At 36.0% G+C, this 20,461-nt stretch overlaps 1 protein-coding gene across 1 annotated transcript in view; it reads right to left on the reverse strand.

Annotated features, from left to right (window-relative positions):
• The window catches only part of LOC310906610 (dermatan-sulfate epimerase), a 176,698-nt gene that overhangs the window by 127,397 nt on the left and 28,840 nt on the right, over positions 1–20,461 (reverse strand). The window lies entirely within an intron of this gene.

Here is a 20,461-nt window from a genome sequence, read left to right on the forward strand (position 1 = left end):
TCTTCCTCCCAAAAACTTCTCTCTCCAAAAGCCTCTGGCTTTAAATCTTTTGTTCTAGTTCCTCACAAATCTAATCTTCCCAATCCCAGAGTACCAATGCTTTGTCTCTGAAAGCTCCACTCTCCAAACCCACTCACTTTTCTCACTTGACATCCAGTTACTTTCCAACCCTTTTGGAACAGACCAGAATCCAGCAGACTAGACTAAACTAGTTCAGCTGGAAGGGACTTAAAATGATCATCCAGTCCACTGCTTTATCACTTCAGATCTGAACAAAAGTTAAAGCATGTTATTAAGGGCATTGTCCATATGCCTCTTAAAAACTGACAGGTTTGGGACACTGACCATCTTTCTAGGAAGCTCATTCCAGTACTTGACTAACTTAGTAAAATACGTTCTAACGTTAAGTCTGCATCTCCCCTGAGGTGTTACCATCAAATTCTCTCCCACAGAAGCTTGTGGCATCCAAGTTCCCACCCAAAATTATTCTTTCCCCCATCCACTCCTTCCAACTCCACACTGCACCTTAAATCTGCACACACCAAACCCCACCTTTCACCAGACAGGTCTTGTAGCCCATGGCACTGGAATTACTCAACATTGCTCAATATGCTCACTGCTTTTTGAGTTTTCACTTCTGTATAACAAACTAAAACCACTAAGAACACTTTCAGAAAGTGATCAACATTTCTGAAGTTAGGCATGTCCCTAAACTTAGTTGGGCTGATTTAGCGCTAAAAACTGAAGACTTGTGCTTCATAAAAGCCAATTAATAGTCTTTTTTCCAGACACTTGCAGTCGTATTGATAATACTAGTTCTGAAACAGCTCGTAACTTCTTTGAGGAGGTCTGTTCAATGAGGTCATCACACATTCCAGCATGTTCTTAGAAACTCCTCAGTTATGAGGTGGAGGACCCAAGTGTCTGCTACAGGTAATCATCACCTGCAAAGATCTGCACAGTGACCATGAGCCCTACCCCCCTCACTTATCCTCACAGACCATATCAACAGGAGCAGTACTAAAATCAAAGAAAGCTGGACAGCACCCCAAAGAAAACGTCTTTCCTTTATGCCTAATTTGGTTTTGTCTTCACATAGCATTAAGAATTTAAAAGAACTAACTTTTAAACACATTTTGCATATTAAGCAGCCAAACATATTTTTAAATGTGACACAAAAATTTTTATTTGTGCAGAAGACCTAAGCAGTTGTTACAAAGCAAAGTCTTCCTTCATTTTAAAACAGATACACCATGAATCCTTAAGATTCAAGCCTTTGTGGTTGGTAAAAGAGATTAGCATGGCTTACCATGAAAATTCATAGTTCTGCCACTTAAAAGCAGCTTGGAAGAAGAAATTATGCATTTTGATAGCTGTGCCTTAAATTACTTTCTGACAAAAAAAACACAGAAGAATATCCTTAATAATATAAGATACAGTGAGAGAGGAATGTACTGGACAATATTGTTTCTCCTAAACATAGTGTTGATTGAGCATTATTTTCCCATAATAGACAGTTACTGAATACAATTTTCAAAGATTCAGCATATCTTCCATTGGTAGCCTAAAGGATCTCCAAAGTGTATGAGGGATAAATGAGTCAAAACTTCATATTTTCATTTATATTTCTATTCTGCCAGGACCTGTCTCATTTACAGTGCACTACAACTTCGAACTATACTCTCAACTTACTTCATACTATTATATGAGGATATAACGAATAAAGTCTTCTAATACATTTATGGAATGGATTGATACAGTAAAACTAACTTTATATGGAGCTATGTTTAGGAATCACCAAATTAACATCAGTCTTTTACATGACAACATTTTTCATTAAAGTGCTTGCTATCCGGTGTCCGTGTATCTTTTTTTTTACAGCCTCTCTTCAAACTTGGTGACTTTCTGCAAGCATATGGGAAATTGCAGACCTCTAGCCTTTTCCTTGTTACACCAAGGAAGAAACATATCACAGTGACAATGTTGGGCAAAATAGAAAACATCTAGACCTCAAGCTAAGAATGTCTGCCTTTTCCAAAGACAAGCTTTAAACCTGTACCAAGTGATACATTAGGACATAATCTTTTAAGACTCAGGCTATAATTAGGTAGCAATTCTGGGGAGGTAGTAACTCACAAGTACCACTGCTCACAGGTTCCTGCCCCAGCATCAAAGGATATATGGGTTCTTTTAATAAAAGATATATGGATTTTTTGAATAAGAGAGGTTGTCACCCCCCCATAACGTAGCAAAATAAGTGAAAGAAAAAATACTCTACACAGTGGATTTTTTTTAACAATAGAATAGGCCAGGGAGAGCAAAACTGCAAGCCATGATCAAGTCTTAGGCACTCAGAATCAAAATGAGCATAAAGTAATGAAGTTTTATTCTAGATAATAGCCTAGTGTTTATTAGGAAGTGCAGTAGGCAGTGCTTGCAGTCAATGTGCTTGCGACATTACCTTGAGTAGCATTGTCTAGTTATTTTTAGGATGGTCACCCAGATGGGTGGCATTAAGGATGTCGTAACCCTCTGTTGGCCGCTCTGCAGATGGCAGTGTATGTGCAAATATAATACACAGCAATTGGCAGGTGCTCTTAATTTGGGGTTTGGATGAAGAGAGATTCATAGCTTATTCTGTTCTCAAAATGGGCAGTGAGAAAGAATCAGACCCCATTTCATGAAACAGAAGAAAACAATGAGCCATTAGGTCAAGGTTTTCTAAATATAATCTACGTAACTGAAATAAGACTATTACAACCTTGTTAGTGTATTAGCACTTCAGTTACCCAAGTGTCAGATTCCTTTCAAAATGCTGCAAAGGAAAAGACACAATGCTGAAGTTAATTAAGCTGGTTTGCTCTTCTGGTAGAAAAATTGTCCCAATGCTCAAAATCAAAGACATGAAAAATGCTTGACTTCTTCCTGTAACACACACATCTCTTCATTCTTGTTTTCCAGTAAGAAACAGTTTGAAATTAACTAGCCTTTACAAATCTGAACCAGACCAGTTTGATTTCCTGTAGAACATCACATTTTAACTCAAGATGTCTCAAACTACTAAGTAATCCAAAGTTTTCAAATGAGTGCACTGATATAATCAATCTTTTAAAGTCATGGAAGATAAATCGTCACACAGCTCATTTTCAGGACTTCAGTTTACTTTTAACCACACGAGGCAATAAATGTCTCTGTGTCATATACAAGGTGCAGGTTTAAAAAAAAGCAAACAAATTTGTGTTCATGGCTAGAGTCAAAGACCTGAATTAAAAATATGAACTGTGGAGTATTCTAAGTGATTTATGGACCTGTTCCTCTGCTCACTCTTTCAACTTAATGCTGATGGAACATCTTTCAGTTTTCTAGAATGGAAAAAAATGAAACCAGTAAAAAGGTTTGGTTCGTTTTAGCTATCTCAGCTAAAGCATATCCCAGAAGAACCTGATAACTGCCACACATGGTGGAAAGAAATGAGGAGAACACAGGAGGGAGACTAAAGGACGGACAGAGTTAGGACAGAGAAGCTGAACCCTTGGCAGCAAGCTGCCAAGTAGATGAGCTCAACTGTGAAACTCTGGCTTTGCCCATAAAGATAATTAATTACTCTCATAATTGCACATTTGCCATGGACTACTAAGCGCATATATACACACCTTGCTGTTTTGATGCAAGATAATTCATTACATGGTGTGTTGCAGACTTAAAGCACAGAAATAGGGGGATGACAATCAGCGTTGTGATTTGGGCTTTTATCCACATGTGGCTTATCCTTCTGCCTCCAAATTACTTTGAATTAACAGACTACAGTAGCACATATTACACATAAAATGTTAACCTCCAAGTACCTACTCTTGGAAGCACACATAAACCATTCCAATGATTCTAACACTTCGTGAGGGGGAGAAAATTTAGGGTTACTGAATAAGAAAGAAATACATATCTTGCAGAAATGTAGGAGGTATAAAAACATGGATTTGATAAAAGTGCTGTGTAGCCTCTGGGAAATTATTCAAAGTCATTCCTTGAAAATAAGAGACAGATGTCAAAATTGGAAAAAAGTTCTCTTCCTGGCATTTTAGATGTTAAGGTTAACTTTTGCAAAAATGCCTTTTAGTGTTACAAATTTCTTAGCTTTTTCCAGTCATTTCTTAGGCTAAATATTATCTTGAAAATTATTAAATTAGGAAGCAGCATTACATTACAAAGAAAAAGGGATGGAACACTTTTAAAATATGGAAAGTAACTAGAAAATGCTGCATATGCTGAAGATATTATCTCCCTTGGCTTCTGTTCTTTTCTTATAAATTAGGGGTTTTTTTGTGAAACAAGTGACACTACTACAATTTAAACTGTGAGCCCCCTTTTCCTAGGAACCAGGCTAGTCCTACTCACAAGAATAGTCACTGGGGAAAAAAGGGCAAGAACCTGGTATTGCAGTAAGCAAAGGATAAATCTATATTCATTCTCTCTTGTCCCATGTAGATGACCTATTCTGTGCTAGACTGAGCACTTATATATGAAATTGTAGGCTGAGTTATTAAGAGTAACCATAATGTTGTACCTGTGGGAATTGCTCAGAGACACCTTTGGTTTTAAATAGAAATATTAGAATGGATTTAGCACACAGGTATGTATTATTTTTACTTTTTACAAACACTTTTTCCTTTAAGAGAGGAGTCCGGAGGCAGGAAGATAAACCCTGTTGTGTTTGTCCTCTGTGCTGACCTAGTATGAACACACCTCTGTTCATTTGTCTTACTATAATGCGAAAGTATAATGCAAAGGAAGGTAAGGAATATATTTTATGATGAATATGAATAGATAAATGCTACTGGACAGTGCTGAAGCTCCCTTGATATGATGGCTGGGGTGTGCTGTCATAAGCAAAACCTCTTTTCAACCATGAAGACCTTTGTACAACTGAAATAAGGACAGTAAGTTGGACATAAGGTGTTGAAAAGGTCACACAGAGAAACTGTAGTGTTAGGCTGAGCCAACTTAAAGCAAAATTTCGTATCAGTCATCATGTCTCACAAATACATTGCTCTTCTGATTCTGGAAAAGAGTTAATGCTTCTGCTTTCATCAAAACATAAAGTCTGTTGTCCATTGCACATAAACCTGACAGTTAATACCAATGGAAAGTAGGGGCAAACTTCGCATATTTGTAACAACAGTGTGAAAGTGCTCAGCATACCATTCCAACAAGGTGCTATTTTCATTCTATGCAGACAAATGGATTACCAAAGATATGTCTGTTTCCATTTTTCAATCTAGCAGGCACAAACAGACAAAGTAATAATTACATATGAAATTATGTGATACCATTGAGAAAAATCCTTACATATGGAAAATGAGAAAAAAACCCGTAGATTTTATAAAAAGGCTGCAATGAACTACGTTGCTGATACAAATTATAATCTGGAAAAAATTAGGAAAACCAGAAGGAAAACAGATTAACAAGAGATGAAAAGGACATAACGGTGACAAAGACAGATAAAACGATAAACAGTGCAACTGTTTTATTTGGTTTTCAACACAATGCCTTGTTTCTTTTTATGACGTGCCTTGTGAAAATCATACTTTTCCATATTTCATCACATAATTTTTAAACTTTTAGGTCAAAACTCAAAATACAATGATAAAGATACCAATCAAATTATAAATTAAAAGCTATTTGCAGATCAGTTGAGCTGCAATTATTTATGGACTCAGTTCTCAGGCAAACAAAAGCAAAACAACTCATTCCAGCTGCAGGAAAACCAGGCTAAATTTGAACAACTGTTAATAATGTCAACATTTTCTCCATCCTCAGCATTAATATGAATTTTGCATTTTTTCAAACTGCTAAATAAACAAAACACATCTCTAGATAAGAAGATTATGATTCCTTTGAAGTCTACAAATAACCAACATCTGCTAATGTTATACTGCATTCTCAGGCAGGGAAAAGTACGCTTTCTCTACCACAGAAAGCAGTTCTATATTTGAATGCTTGGAGTTCAAATAAATAAGTAGTATTGTTCCTCTTTGGCCACTTTCAAATGTTTTAACAGACTTTTCAACTAACTTGGCACTGCCTGCCTCTCATACCACGTCTGCCTAAAGGTCCTGTAGCCAAAGTAAACACCTTGTGTTTAACTAGCAAAGGCCAGTTTGAAAAGAGAAATTTACTAGTTGACCATAAGTTGGAATGGCTAAATCAGTGATGGGAAAATATTTCTTAGTCTTCTGTCACCTTTTCCAGGTCGAAGGTTGCCCTCCTGTCTCTTTTCACTATAAATACACATACACACATACATATGTGCAAAATTTAATTTGTTTTTAATAAAAGAAAATGAAGAACATAGGAAATTTAGCCACAAAATTTACAGTCTTTCAAAGTAACATTTGGGAAAGAAAAGGTTTTCAGGAAAAAACATATTAAAGTTTTTCTAACAAAAGTATTTTGGCATAAAAAGTCATTTTAAAAAAGAATCTCGTATTTTAAAACATTATCGAGATTGCTTTCCATTTGTGTGGGACAGGGGGAATTTACAGAGGAATATAATGACATTTCTCAATAGTTCACTTCATCAGCCTTATCAATTTTATCTCCATCCACATAAAAACAACAAAATCTCGCATATAACTGCTCCTGTTGCTCTTTCAAGGTACAACAGCTCATTTCTCACATTGCATTAGCAGCATTGTAAATTAGTAATTTACATTTCCTTTAGGCTAATTTGGAAGATTTAACTAATCCATGATAGGGTAAAAATTATGAATAGATGAACTGGAAATCAACAGATTGAACTAGTATTTAGTTGCAGCAGCACTAAACAATTTGGACACTTTTTTTTTTTTTTTTTTTTTTTTTTTTTTTTTTTTTTTTTTTTTTTTTTTATCATTGCCTACTTTGGGCAAATCCACTGAATTAAGTCAGGTAAGTATGAAGCACCAAGCTGTAGTCAATAAATATCAAATCTGTGATTGGTCCTCAAACAAGGCACTCTTATAGTGTTTTCTGATCCTTCATATCTTTTTTTACATATAACTACACCAATTTATCTAACTGCAATACCCAGAGAAAGTTAAAAAGTCTACAGGAACTGGTAGCTTGGATTTATTTTTTAAAAGCAATTCTCATCAAATTCACTTTTAAGTCCCACAATTTGTCTTTTAAACTATCTCTGGTAGATGCTACTACTTCTCTTAACCCATGTTTGGAGGTTCCTCCTGCCATAAATCGGCCCCAAAATAATGCTTCTATCAGGACATCATCAAACATTTTTCAAACATAAGCTAAACTATCTCCTGTCCCTCTTGATCTTCTTTATGGAGGGAAAAAAAGCACCATCACACTAACCAAAAAGATAATTTTTTGTATTATATGAGCAGTCTGTGCACTTCTATGAGGCTGTTTGTGTGCTGTAAGCAGAACCTGTTTAGCTGAATCAGCAATTAAAAGCATGAGTCAGCTTTTGAGCTAAAGAAGGTGGCTCTTACACTATTATCTGCACTAGCCTTTTTAGGAGACAAAGACTAATACTACCTAATGTTACTTACACAAATATTTAGCTTTTTGCATTGTCTACTGTTTAAAGCAGGTCTTTTGATACACCTACATTTCCAGAATACTAATACAAACGACATCTGTTTAAACTGAGCAAAGACAACAGCTCTGGAGTTCTTTGTGGGAATGAGGCTGTGTAGTCTTTTTTTGTTATTGTTATGTTTTTGTTCTCTTTCTTCTTTTCTGTAATTTTATGTGAATCAGAGATTATGGATAGGGTAATTTTATATGTTACCTTGAGGTATAAGGTTAAGGTAAAATCTCTCAATACAACGGAAGTGTTTATGTTCTATATAGAAGGGGACCTTTAATACATAAGTACTCATCCTCTTTTCAGTCTACTATTTGCAAAAACAGCAGTTTCTCTGATTTCTCAGAAAAAAAGTATTCCATATATAAGTTTAACTGCAACAGATGTTCTCTGCTAAATGGAAAATATCTGCTTTTCCAATGGGTGTGGAAGGATTTATCTTTCACTTTCTTTAATATCACTCAATCACTGAGTGAAGTTCTAGGAACGCACTGTAACAGACACCAAAGCTGTTCTCTCTGGATCCATTGCTTCATAGAACAGTCCCATAATTGGTTCTGCATACTTGTTACAAACCTGACCATTTGTCACATACTAACTGCCATATTTTGTAGTTCAGAAGGAAGAAGTGCTGTTCAAAATTATAAGCACACACAATAGGATTTCCAGCCTCCTCACCCATCTAGGTCCAAAGCCACTTTCCCCACAGCATCCAACTAAAAGCTGCTGCGTGGAAGAGGCTCCTGCCAAATCCTAGTTTTGTGTGCTCTGGCATTTTGATGGAAATAGTTTGGTGTAAAAAAAAAAAGAAAAGTCTTTCCCTTTTCCAGTCATGTTCTTTTTCCACTCTCCTTGTATTTTGCAACAGTACAACTATTTCTTCTTGCTGTAATTTGATAATTTATTTTTAAGTGACCAGAACTGGCAGTTCTACACAATCTATTGCATGCAGCAATGGTATCTATGCAGGCAGGTGCAACCAGACTTTGCTTATACTTGGTCTGGCTGCACACAAAGCTGCATTAGCATGGACATCCTCTTGCTAACACATGTATTGTGTTTCACCACTCTAGACAGTCACACAGCTTTCAGTAAAGGCCTGCTTCACATCCAGTTGGCCTCTGCAGGATTGCAAAAGTCTGTTGCCAGCTGTATAAACACGTCCAATGTGCTCAGAGGCTCAAATATAAAAAAAGCAGAATTTGCTTAGTGTAGCTGGGAGAGGCATGATATATGCTGAGGAGCACCTTTCTGTAAAGCTGCAGCTTCTAGACAAAAGACAAGCTCCCAAGAACCCCAATGCAACAGATCTTCATGGGGTCAACTAGACATTAGCATTGGAAGATGTAATGCAGGACTTGTGAAGAGTTAATAAATGACAGTCAGAGGAAAAGTACAACCTGCTACCACAGACACAAATAGAAATTGGCATCTCAAATTTACTTGTGTACATTTGGCAAGTCACAGAAAGGGTTTTATACCCACTCTTCTGGTCAACAAAAAAGGAGCTGCTTTGCTGTCTCTCAGCAGGACTTGCCAGATGCAAGTTCAGTCATGCATCTGTCAACAGAAACATTCTGAAGAGCTTCACGTAGGTCATGTAGGCTTTGGGCCTGCCACATTTCCTTTGTTGATTCATATTTGCAGTCACAGCCTTATTTCTACTTTAGCCTTTCCTGTTTAAAGTTATTTTCTATCTTGAAAGATATACTTCAGACTAATTTAGCAGACTACCTCAACAGAAAACCTTTGACAAGGGTAGGACTTTTGTCAATACGGATGAGTTAGGATCCAACAGACTCTACTTACAGAAGCAGGGGACCAGTCCAGACATTTGCTCTGGTGAACAGCACAGTCTGTCATTCTGCTCCCCATCATTTCCAAAGGAGATGAATGCTGTTCTGATGCATAACATATGAATTAATTGAGCTCTATACATAAAAGCATCAATTAATACTTCTCAAAATATAATTACAGTGTTTAAAACTGCTTTGGAAAATAGGAAATTAAAGACACTTGAAAAAGTAAAGATTTTCATGCACCTAAGGGTAAAGTCTTGAGAACGGTTCAAGGAATATTCCTCCTCTGATAAGGAAATAATGCTTCTCTTTCTTTTGAATTTGCAGACAAATATATTAAATAGAATTTTTTCAAAGCTTTTCTATAGCTTACCTAATTCTGATAGATATCTCTTGGATGTCGATTAGTATAAAAGTTGAACTTTTAAGTCAAGAACTAGTTCAAATCAGAGATTGGAAAAAAATGGGTTACACATTTTTTATGCAATTTCATAATTTTATCTGGATAATTTTTACATTACTTTCCAAAAACTAATTAGTATTTTGTAAAGACAATGTATGATTTTTATGTATGGCTTGAAAATTGTGTTGGAATTAAATTCTGAAATTAGGTGATACTAGATAATTTTTTATCTCCATATATACAAAAGATGTCTCATTGAAAAAGCATATTTTTAGACTTTATTTAAGTCTGTTACCCAATTAGTGTGCGTATAATACATTTTACGCATATATATGCATGAATATTTTCATAGGAACTTATATGCTGTATCTGAAAGGCAGAATATATAATATATCCATAACATATCCAAACAAGGAGGAAGATGACAGGATAAGAAATTGATCAAGAGAAAAAGAAAGATAAAAATAGAACCATTGAACTGAGAGAGAAAAAGATGTTCTCAAAATATGAAACTAAGACAAATCAAGTTCTTTTGAAGGTGTAGGAGAAACTGTGTCTGTAGTAGCTATGTATGACAGTTCCTGATGCTTGGATTCTCCCAAATAAAAACAAGTTAATTAGCTCCTTATATGCTAAAACGATATTGCACAACACTCCAATGAAGACAAAAAAACCCCAAAAACAAACCACAAAAAAACCCCAAAACAAAACAAAAAACAAACAAAAACAAACAAACAAACAAACAAACAAACAAAAAACTCAACAAACAACCAGACAAGAACAAAAAGAAAAATAAAGGAAAAAAAGAGAGATGAAAAAGAAACTCCTGACAAACAAATGAAAGATGTGATAACAAAGAGACTTCTCCTCTGTGGTGTGAAGCAGGATCAGGAGCAGTTTGTGAAGTAACCAGAGGAACCTAGAGCTACAGAAAAGCTAGGATAGAATCTTATGTCTTTGAAGATATGCTCTGGGTAGAAACAGAAGCTACTGGACAAGCTTCTTTGGCTTGTATTATGACAGTAGGAATGAATTATTGTAATGATCCAGTTTGGCTTTAGACACTGAAAATATTTAAAATTACATTTTGCTCAAGGGAGAATAAGCTGTAGACACATGTCAAGACTCCAGAGAATTATTGGGAAACCTGGTGGTGATTTCTGAGATAGAAAGAAGACTCTTCCTCAAGAGTCTCAAAGAGTTTAAATAAATTTGAAGAAAACAAGTATTGAGCAACTACAAGAAGGAACTTGAAATGAGTGGCATATCATAAAAATATCCATATTTGTTCCTTGCTGGAAAAAGCTTCTTTTAAGTTCATAGACACAAACAAAAGAGAAGTGCCCTGAATTCCAAACCTGACCTGATGGAATGGACAGTATTCCTGAGCTGTCACCACAGCAGGATTTCATCACCAGCCTGAGTTTCTCTGCAGCTTCTTGGAGCTAAGAGCCAAGAAGCAGGGTTTTCATTTTGCACCTATACATATAAAATGAATGGGAAATTTGAAGCTTATTTTTTATTCAGCACCTCCAGGCTAGGACTCAAAATCAGACGATCTTCAATTCTGATGAATTAAAAATATGGTATTTGTGATGAGACAGATTGAAAATTCTGCTCTTGGACAGCATGACAGAAATTATAACAACAAAATTAGAAAATCCTAAGCCTTCACCAAGAGTAGGTGGTGATTCTGCCTGAATATAGGAATATATTTTAAACTGAGTCAATGGACAGACTACCAGTTTTGGTGGTCTAATACTAAATACAGAGTTTTGTATATAGTGCTTTTTGAAGAGAAGTAAAATATGACCTTAATTATGTTCTAGCTAAATTTTTCTATTTAAAAGCAGTGATTCTATGTCAACATGATTGGAGAAGTTGCAGTAAGAACATTTTGTACAATGCAGCAGTTTCTTGCTACCTAAAGACTGTTCTAGCCAGCTTCAAAAATGTATTTCCTTTTCTGTTTTGGCCTTACTTTTCAAAAAAGGGCTCACCCTACTTATGCTGCTTGGCTCCATGGAACCCCTGCTTGATAATGCATGAGCAGCAATTACCCCCATCCACACCATGGTGAATGGTATAGGTGGAACACAATATTAAGCAGAGAGCAAAGCTGAAGATATGGAAATTGGAAAGAAATGCATAGAAAGAAAATCACTGAGATAAGCCTTAAGTTCTATATATATCGCTTGCATGTTTTATGTAGGAAACGTGCAGTGTTCACATTTCTAGTTACAAGCTAAATGTCTTCTCCCTTTACACTCACTTCCATGACCCAGAGAGTCTTCAGGAGAAGAAATCCTTCAGCTCTAAAAGGAGCAAAAACACATCCTGATGTGGTATTGGAAAGAGGACAGCCTGAAAGTAACACAGATTTCCTTTGTCGTTTACCATTTTAGTTTACCGTTTTGCCTTTTGGCAAACTTTGGCAATTTTCAAGAGTGACAGCTCAGAAAAAAAATAGCAGTAATTGCAGTAAATGGAAAGGAGGCAGTTCTTAAAATGTATAATTTTAATATTAATTATATTCTATTAGCCCCCCACCCCAAACTACAAACCTACTACCCAACATCATGCTGAAGTCCAAAGAAATAAAACCAATCACTCTGCCTTCCACTGCCTAAGTGTTCTAAATAAGAACTATAATAGGAATTTAATCAGCTGTACGATCTTATAATACTCCATCAATGAAGGTACTTACAACTGCATTTTAAGAAGGTTTGACTAAAATGTGGACAGCACCTGGCCTGATCTAGTCCTTTCGGCTGGTTCTGCCTACAAGTAGTGGACACCATTCATCATCATCATCCACTAAGTGAGAGATGCAGAGAGATGCTGGCATTACAGAGCATTCAGTACTGAATAATAATGCATATAATAAGTACATAAATAATGAACATAATCAGACATTTACAAATGGATTTCTAACTGACGGTATATTGAGTGCCAGAATACATCAGTCAGTCACTGGAGAAAACCATGAATTCTTCTTATTATAGTTTTATCTCCAGTCTCATCTGGAGGATGAGGCAGTTAGTTGCCTCTATAAAAGTGGCATTCAGAGGATGCCTCACCTAGGATGAGGCTAGCTGGGGCATGGCCTTCAATGTCACACTTCCTAAACAGTGTGACATCATGTGAGTACTTCTAACACCTTCAAAACTTAAGCCAAAATCTGTGGTGATTAGCAAGGCAGCAGTTTCTATAGGAATCAGTTTTACTGATGAGAGACAGCACTCTTTGCAACAGCCACAACTATTCAAATCTCTTTCAGTGTTATATTTTCCACTATATATAGTCCTTTGGCATGCAATGCTCCTGTCATGAGGACACTAAGAAAAGCTGGAGGTCTGTGTAATCATGACAATCCTTAGTACCTGCCTAACCACAATATCCAGAATGAAACAAAGTGCAGGGAGAAAAAAAAACCCTTAAAGAGCCCTAAAAATAATCAAATACGCACACATGTATGATTTAAAAATCGAATCCTTTCTCTGTACTTCCATGTTGTGATGACCAACCAGTTTCAGAAAGCATCGTCATGGGATGCACTCCAAAAGATATATTGATATTCTTAAAAGTATTTATAGTCCTCTACAGGTTATTCTGATATATACTGGAGGGTAACAATAACAGTCCAATTAGCTCCAAACCACAGAGAATGCAGAAAGTTTTTCTAAATTTTTTGTCAGTTAAAATGACAATAACTGAAATTCATTCTGAAAATGTTCAGAGCGAACATTCTGCTCTAGACTAAGAATAACAAATGACAGACCTTGGGAAAACAGAATTAAAAAAAAAACCCCAGTTCTTATGGACTTTGTCATTATTTTTCATACAAAAAAAAAAAATAAAAAAAAATTCCACTGTTCTTCAGAAAGAGCCAAGAACATTGCAGTACTCATGTTTAAAAGGTTCTCCAAATGAAAACTTAATAAGTATCTAAGATGAAAAAGGAAAGAAACGCCTTTGGGAAGAGATGACAAGCCTGAAGCTAGTTTAGTTGTGAGTTTCAACTTTTCCAAAGCAGTAGTTTCTTACTCCTAGCATCTGTTTGGCAAGAGGATCTCAGAGGGATTCAGTTACCAATGAGAGAGACAACATAGCGGTAACAAGTGATCATGCTTTAAATTACAGTACTATAAAGGACATATGAAACACCTATATTTCTGTGGTTTTTTTCCTTGGGAAGATTTCATTTTAATTTATGGCAACTGAGTGTTCATACACAAATTTCAATACCAGTTTTTGTAGATCAAACAACTTTTAATAACAGCGTGAAATAATATGTCTTTAAAAATAAAAAGCAAAGACTGAAAGTTGTTTTCTTAAAAAAATCCATGATGAATTGTAAAAGCATAAGAGAAAAGAGTTTAAACATTCAAATAATTATCTGATGTTATAACAGGAAATATATAATTCATCTTTAGTGTGAATTGTGAGGTTTCATCAGCATAAGGTTTTCAAATAAAACGCTGACTGACTCAACATCTCCTTCATGCAATAACTGCAACTTCTTATACCTCATGCTTTTGCTTTTTCAAAAACATTTGTTTAAAACTGTTTGTTCACCCTTTAATAAAAACATCAGGAAAAAAGTCTCCACCCAAGTCCTGTACATATCTCTTGCCAAGCAGCTACAAGGCACTCTTTCCAAAAGTCTGGAATTTGGGACATAGTGGTACAATGTGCAAAATATCCAATCTGCTACCACCACAAAATTTTATTTAATTATTAAAAAATTCTGATTTGCACAAAAAAGGCTTGTTAGAGTTTAGCAGCTAAATGCCCCTAAGAGCTTATCTACACCTTCAGGGTCAAGATCTCACACCTACTTGCTTAAGGGACCACTCTCCAAAAGACTGTGTTTCTTTTGGAAGAGGCAGTGGTAGAGTACAATCATATTTACTTTGTCTTCCTAGCACAAGAACAGAAACTTGAGATGCTTCCTATGTGCCTTCCAGGCATGTGGCATAAATGCAGAAGTCAAGGAAAAATGCTGTGCTGTAGGGGTACAGGGAGCTGATTAAGCTTTGGTGGGCCATAAGCTCGACTGCAGAAACTCAGAATCTGTTGTTAGACTCTGCTTATAAATTTATTTTTTTATTTTATTTTTTTATAGGGCATATATGTCCTTGAAGAAACATCAGAGGCCTGACCCACATTTGCATAAACCAGTGTCAAAAATGGAATATTTTACTTCACAGGCCACTGTGCAGTCACCTGAAATGTAATTAGATGCCACCAGGCCTTGATTATAAGCTGACAGTTGAGACTTGGACAGCCTACAGTCCTTTCCTGGACATTAGTATAACTTGGGAAAAAACCCCATGTTTTATTTCAAGTAGACATTTTAGATGTAGGCCATAAAATAACTCCAAACACAAAATGTAGTCTTGCTGATCATGACTTTTTTGCAGTTGTAGGCAAGTATGCAAACCAACTTCTCCCAGCTACTAGACACAAGAAATCACCTGCATCTGAGAGGTCATACTTGTCCTTCAGGTGACTTAGGAATGAAGGATTATAAGAAGCATTATAACAATTTGGGAGAGAGGCTTTTGCCAGAAGTTTGAACATCATGAGGCAGTTTTCCGTCAGAATAGCTGAATTGTAGTGCATCCTCCACTATCATTCCACAGAAAAACGGTTTAAAAAGACTGGAATTTTAACTTGCTCTCTATTCTTCAATCTGCCAAGTCTCAACTGAGACATGTCCTTTACATCTATGGCTATTTTTGATTTTTCTTTGTCAAAAGACCAAGATCCTATGTTCACAAGAGACCATTTAGCCCTAACTGTGAGATTCATAGGTAGCGTCACTGTGACAGCTTCTAATCAAAGTCTATGGAAACTTCAGATTGTTTTCTTAGAGAATACAAATTTTTACAGTGAGATCTTTCTCTGCTTCTAAAAGATGATCCAGATGATCGAGTAGAAGTTTCAACATTCCAAATCAGTTTTAGAAATAACATGACAAAACTGTGTCCATTATTCTAATTAAATTTATAAAATAGATCTTGCTTTGTCAATGCAAAAGTTCATCTTATCTTTATTTGGCATTTTTAATCTCTAGAAACAGGTAAAGGTAGTAAAATTATCCTATATCAGTATTAGTTTGTAAGGTTGACCAGAGATTATTTCACATATCAAATAAATTCTGCTCATGCTCCTGCCAGCCCAGTTTTCCAACAGTGTTGGCACTCCCTATGTGACTGGCCTAAATATATCTTCTCTTAAAGTACCTGCAAGCTATTGGTGCACAAACAAACAAAACCCCCTGTTCTAAACGACTTGAGTGTCTCAGGGATACAGCACTGCAGGAAAACCTCAGAGGGAAAAGTCTGCCATAGTTCATGTAAACATCCTGTGGTCATCAGCACAGTCAAAGGTGGAATCCAACTCTGAAACCCAATACAATTTATGTACACAGGACATACCAGAAAAGATCTGGATTTAGACAGGTATAAAAAGGAAACAGGAGAAAAATATTCTACTATTTCAATTTTACTTTTACTTACTAATATGTAGGTAAGCAAATACATCCCACCACAGGTCTATAGACACAGAAGGTCTATTTTCTGAAACAATAAGCTCTCTCTGAATGACCTAACATGTGTTCTTGGTGAGCTAATATTTCAACAGACAAACAGTGTTATGTTTATGTCCTAAAATAAGGAGAATGTTTCAAGATTCTCAGTTTTATTTAAAAATATTTCAAACTGGTAAATGAAAGGGTTTAAATGAAAAAATCGAATTCTAAATCTCATTCTTGAAACTTCTACTGAATTTGTAGATGGATCTTCTGTACATAACGCTTCTTTTTGAATCTACTACATCTAAATCTAATACTGAAGTCTGTTGTTGGAAAAATGTGAAGTACCTTTAAGAAAAAAGAGAAAGCTAGCATGCAGAATGAGACTGCAAATATGCAAATATAAAGATAAAACCTTGCCTTGTTTCTAGTGCAGAAAGGGATAACCAAATACTAACTGGGTAAGCATGCAATGGCAATAGAACATTGAATTGAATGTACCAGATTTAATGTTAAATTATGTGATGACACTAGCATAGATACCATATCAAGTAACAGCATTCATTTTAGCCACAGCTTCCCAGATTCCACACTTATTTTTGGTTGAAAACTGATTTAGAGCAACTCTTATTTTCTATTGTTAAAAAGTCTTCCCTGTAACCATCATATGACACTTTTCCCCACTGCACACCAATACTTACAGTAGCTCTCAGACTGGAATCTACAACTTTTTGGAGGACAAATCCAAATGTTTGAAACAAGAATTTTCTAAGAGAGATGTTGCATGAGATAATCATATAATTCAGAGTCCACATCACAAATTTGGACTATGTGACATGGATAAATGAGTGTTTCCCTCCTTAGCCCATTTCCTATCCTCAGTTTTACTTTGTATGCAGCAGAATTTCACTAGTGTAATATCTGTGATTTGTGGAGATCACCGTCAATGGGTGCAGAAGTCACCTCACCTCCAGCAGGAGTCTAATTTTCCATTTTGTTTTTTCACCATTTAGTACAGTCGCAGCAGGGACAGCAAGTATCACCACTGGAAACAGCATGAAGTTTGGTCAGGTTGTGTGTCATGAGTTTAGGAGGCCCTATCTTTCCTGGTATCTACGTATGTTTTTGTATCAGTAGTTTGGAAAGTGTCCATCTGCTTCACATATGAGTCTCTTTATATAACTCTCTTTTGGTCCTCAAAGCTTTGAATGCAAAAGCCTACTAGTAAAGTTCATTAAAAAAATCACCCCTCATATTCATGTGATTTTCCTCCTATGGAGGAAGATGTCCTACAAGAGACATTGAAACTTGTGATTTGAGTCAGGTAATACAGCAAATGTCACCTATAAAATTTTGTAGTCCTTAATAGCCTTTTCTGTAATAATAAAAGCTGACTCTGCATTAGCACCTTATTAAAAGCAAGTAATTACGACTATCCTTTGTGACATATAATGCTTGTAAAAATTAAATTTCAGCTACTGAAATGAAAACTAGTCTATTAATAATCATCAGGAACATTGAGGTTTCATGGACACAAGCTTATTTTGCATGAGATAGTATAAAAAATTATACAGAATCATAGAATTGTTTAGATTTCAAAAGACTTTAGGATCATCAAGTCCAACCATATTTCTAAGCACCACATCTAGAAGTCTTTCAGATACCTCCAGGAATGGTTTTGGGAGCATCTGTGGATGGCAGGGAGAAGGAACTCTGCAGACTTGAGATATTCTAGAAACACGTGGTTTTATTGCAACGGTCGTGGGTAAAGAGGGCCTGCCTTCAGCCACCAGCCTCAGCTGAAGGGAAGCCCCAAAGAGAGAGGGAGAGAGAGAGGGGGTAGGAGATAAGGGAGGTAAAAAAGCTAAGAGGGGTAAGAGAAGTAAGAGTAAGAGCGGTAAGAGTAAGAGAGAGAGGACCTTGTTACAATACATTGTATCTCCTTTTGTGTTGAATATTCTAATTTACAGTGACCAAACTTTGCATGTAGCCTATGAGAACAACTATATTACCATATCATCCTATATTCTAAACTCTAAAGACTACTTTTCTACTTTTTCCCTGACGTCTTGGCAGAGTGGAGAGGGGCTACATTCTTGGGTCCTTTTGTTTTCTGTCCTTCCACCTATCTCCAGGTAATCACCGTCTTCCTGCCTGCCATGATCACATCTCAAAGCTGGCTTTCATTTCTATTTCACTCACAGGTTTTACATCTCTAGTATTTCTTACTAGGCAAGCATATTCACAAGCCCTTCCTGTCTCATTTCTCAACAAATGGTGATTCCACCACTTCCCTTGGCAGCCTGTTCCAATGCTTGACAACCCTTTTGGTGAAAAAAAATGTCCTAATATCCAATCTAACACTTTCCTGGTGGAACGTGAGGCTGTCTCCTCTTGTATCACTCTCTACTTATGAAAAGACACTGGAACCCACTCTAATTTCTTTCAAGTAGTTGTAGAGAGAAATAAGGCCTGAGACTCTTTTCTACAAGACTAAACAACTCCAGCTTCCTCAACTACTCCTCACAGGACTTGTACCCACCACAGGCTCATGCACCCACCAAAAGACCTTTTTAAAATATCAATTTAAATAAATTTAAACAAAACAGCAATATTTAAAATGCCAGAGTTAATAAAACAAACAAATCCCTTATTTTTAAAATGAACTCAGACATCTTTTTATTTGTTCTGGTTGTAAAAGTCTGGATTTCCCCCTTTGGCACCTGTTTTTAAACATGGAAGTTTAAAAACAACTCTGTGCCAATTGTCCAAACCACAGCAGGTAGTATAGTCAATGAATGAGACTATTCAGCAGGCTGACTACATGCTCCAGTGGGTACACTTGAAAAAGCAGCTCAGTTACACCTATTTTTGACCAACTATTTGGAAGATTCTCCTAATTATGGGATACCAAAGGAAGCTGCATGAACTTTTTCACCTTTGGGAAAGTAGAAGTGGTTCCCACTCTTTTTTTCCATGGTTTCTACTTTATTCACTGTGGTTCAGGGCATTCTGACAGAAACTTTGAGTCCAGCAAGCACAGAGTTAGAGAAAGATATTAAATAATCTAATAAAAATCACAAAAAATAGAGCATGAATTTAAAAAATGAATAAAAATAGTCCTCACTGGGAAAATATGACTCCTTAGCATATTTATGTCTCTATGTTCTTTTTAAACAAGAACATCAAGTACTTACTAAAATAGAAAGAAGACTAGCAGTAATTTTTGAAGACTAGTAATCTATTTAATGTATTTAAAAATAATTTAAAACATACTGTGAAATGACACAGATCTACAGAAAATAACCCTCCATATTCCATCACTCCCAGGAAAGTCTGATTGATTTTAATCTGAATCAAATTCTTAAAGAAAAGCTTCATAGGCCATTGTATTGACACAACTGGGAGTGCAATTAACATCAACCAGAAGGTTGAAAATGAGCATCTTCAGCTAGAATGATCTGGAAACGTCTTTATCTGGTTGTGTTTAAGTAGCTTCAGAAAGAGTTTTGTGAAACTCCCTTGTCCAAATCCAGACCAAGATCTTTGCATTTACTCAGGCTACTCAGTGACTAGGCTCTCGGAAATTTTATTTTCCTGAACTGTGCAACAAGTTAACTAAATACTTCCACTCTTCCTCTCCATGCAAGTCCTGCCATCAGCTGCATGTTTGCACTTTTACGCAGAACTAGTGAAAATACAAAACTTTATATAATTAAACACATATACTTAATTAGAAAAGCATTTGTGAAAGAAAGAATGAATATTTAATACACAAACCCAGCTTTGTGTTTTCAGTATCTTGAAACTGATTGGTTTTCAATTAAAATACTTGATAGGAGTTTCAAAATAATTCATTTAAATAATATTTGTTGGTTTTACTTTCAGGAGCAAGAGAGGGAGAAATAAAAATGAGGGAGGAATAAGATCAGGCCAACAAGATACCCAAGGAGAACATCTTTTCTAACACCAGTACTTCTGTTTGGTATCTTTTACTCAGTTACCAGAAATTCTCTAAAATGGGTGAAGATTGTCTTATGTTTAAAGAAGCCTAGTGAACATGGTGATAAACAATGTAGTGCTGTTAGAAAGCAATAATCAATAATACTATCTGTTTCAGAGGACTGTTTCAT

The sequence above is a fragment of the Zosterops lateralis genome (assembly GCF_965231275.1).
Source record: "Zosterops lateralis genome assembly, chromosome: 3".
NCBI lineage: Eukaryota > Metazoa > Chordata > Aves > Passeriformes > Zosteropidae > Zosterops > Zosterops lateralis.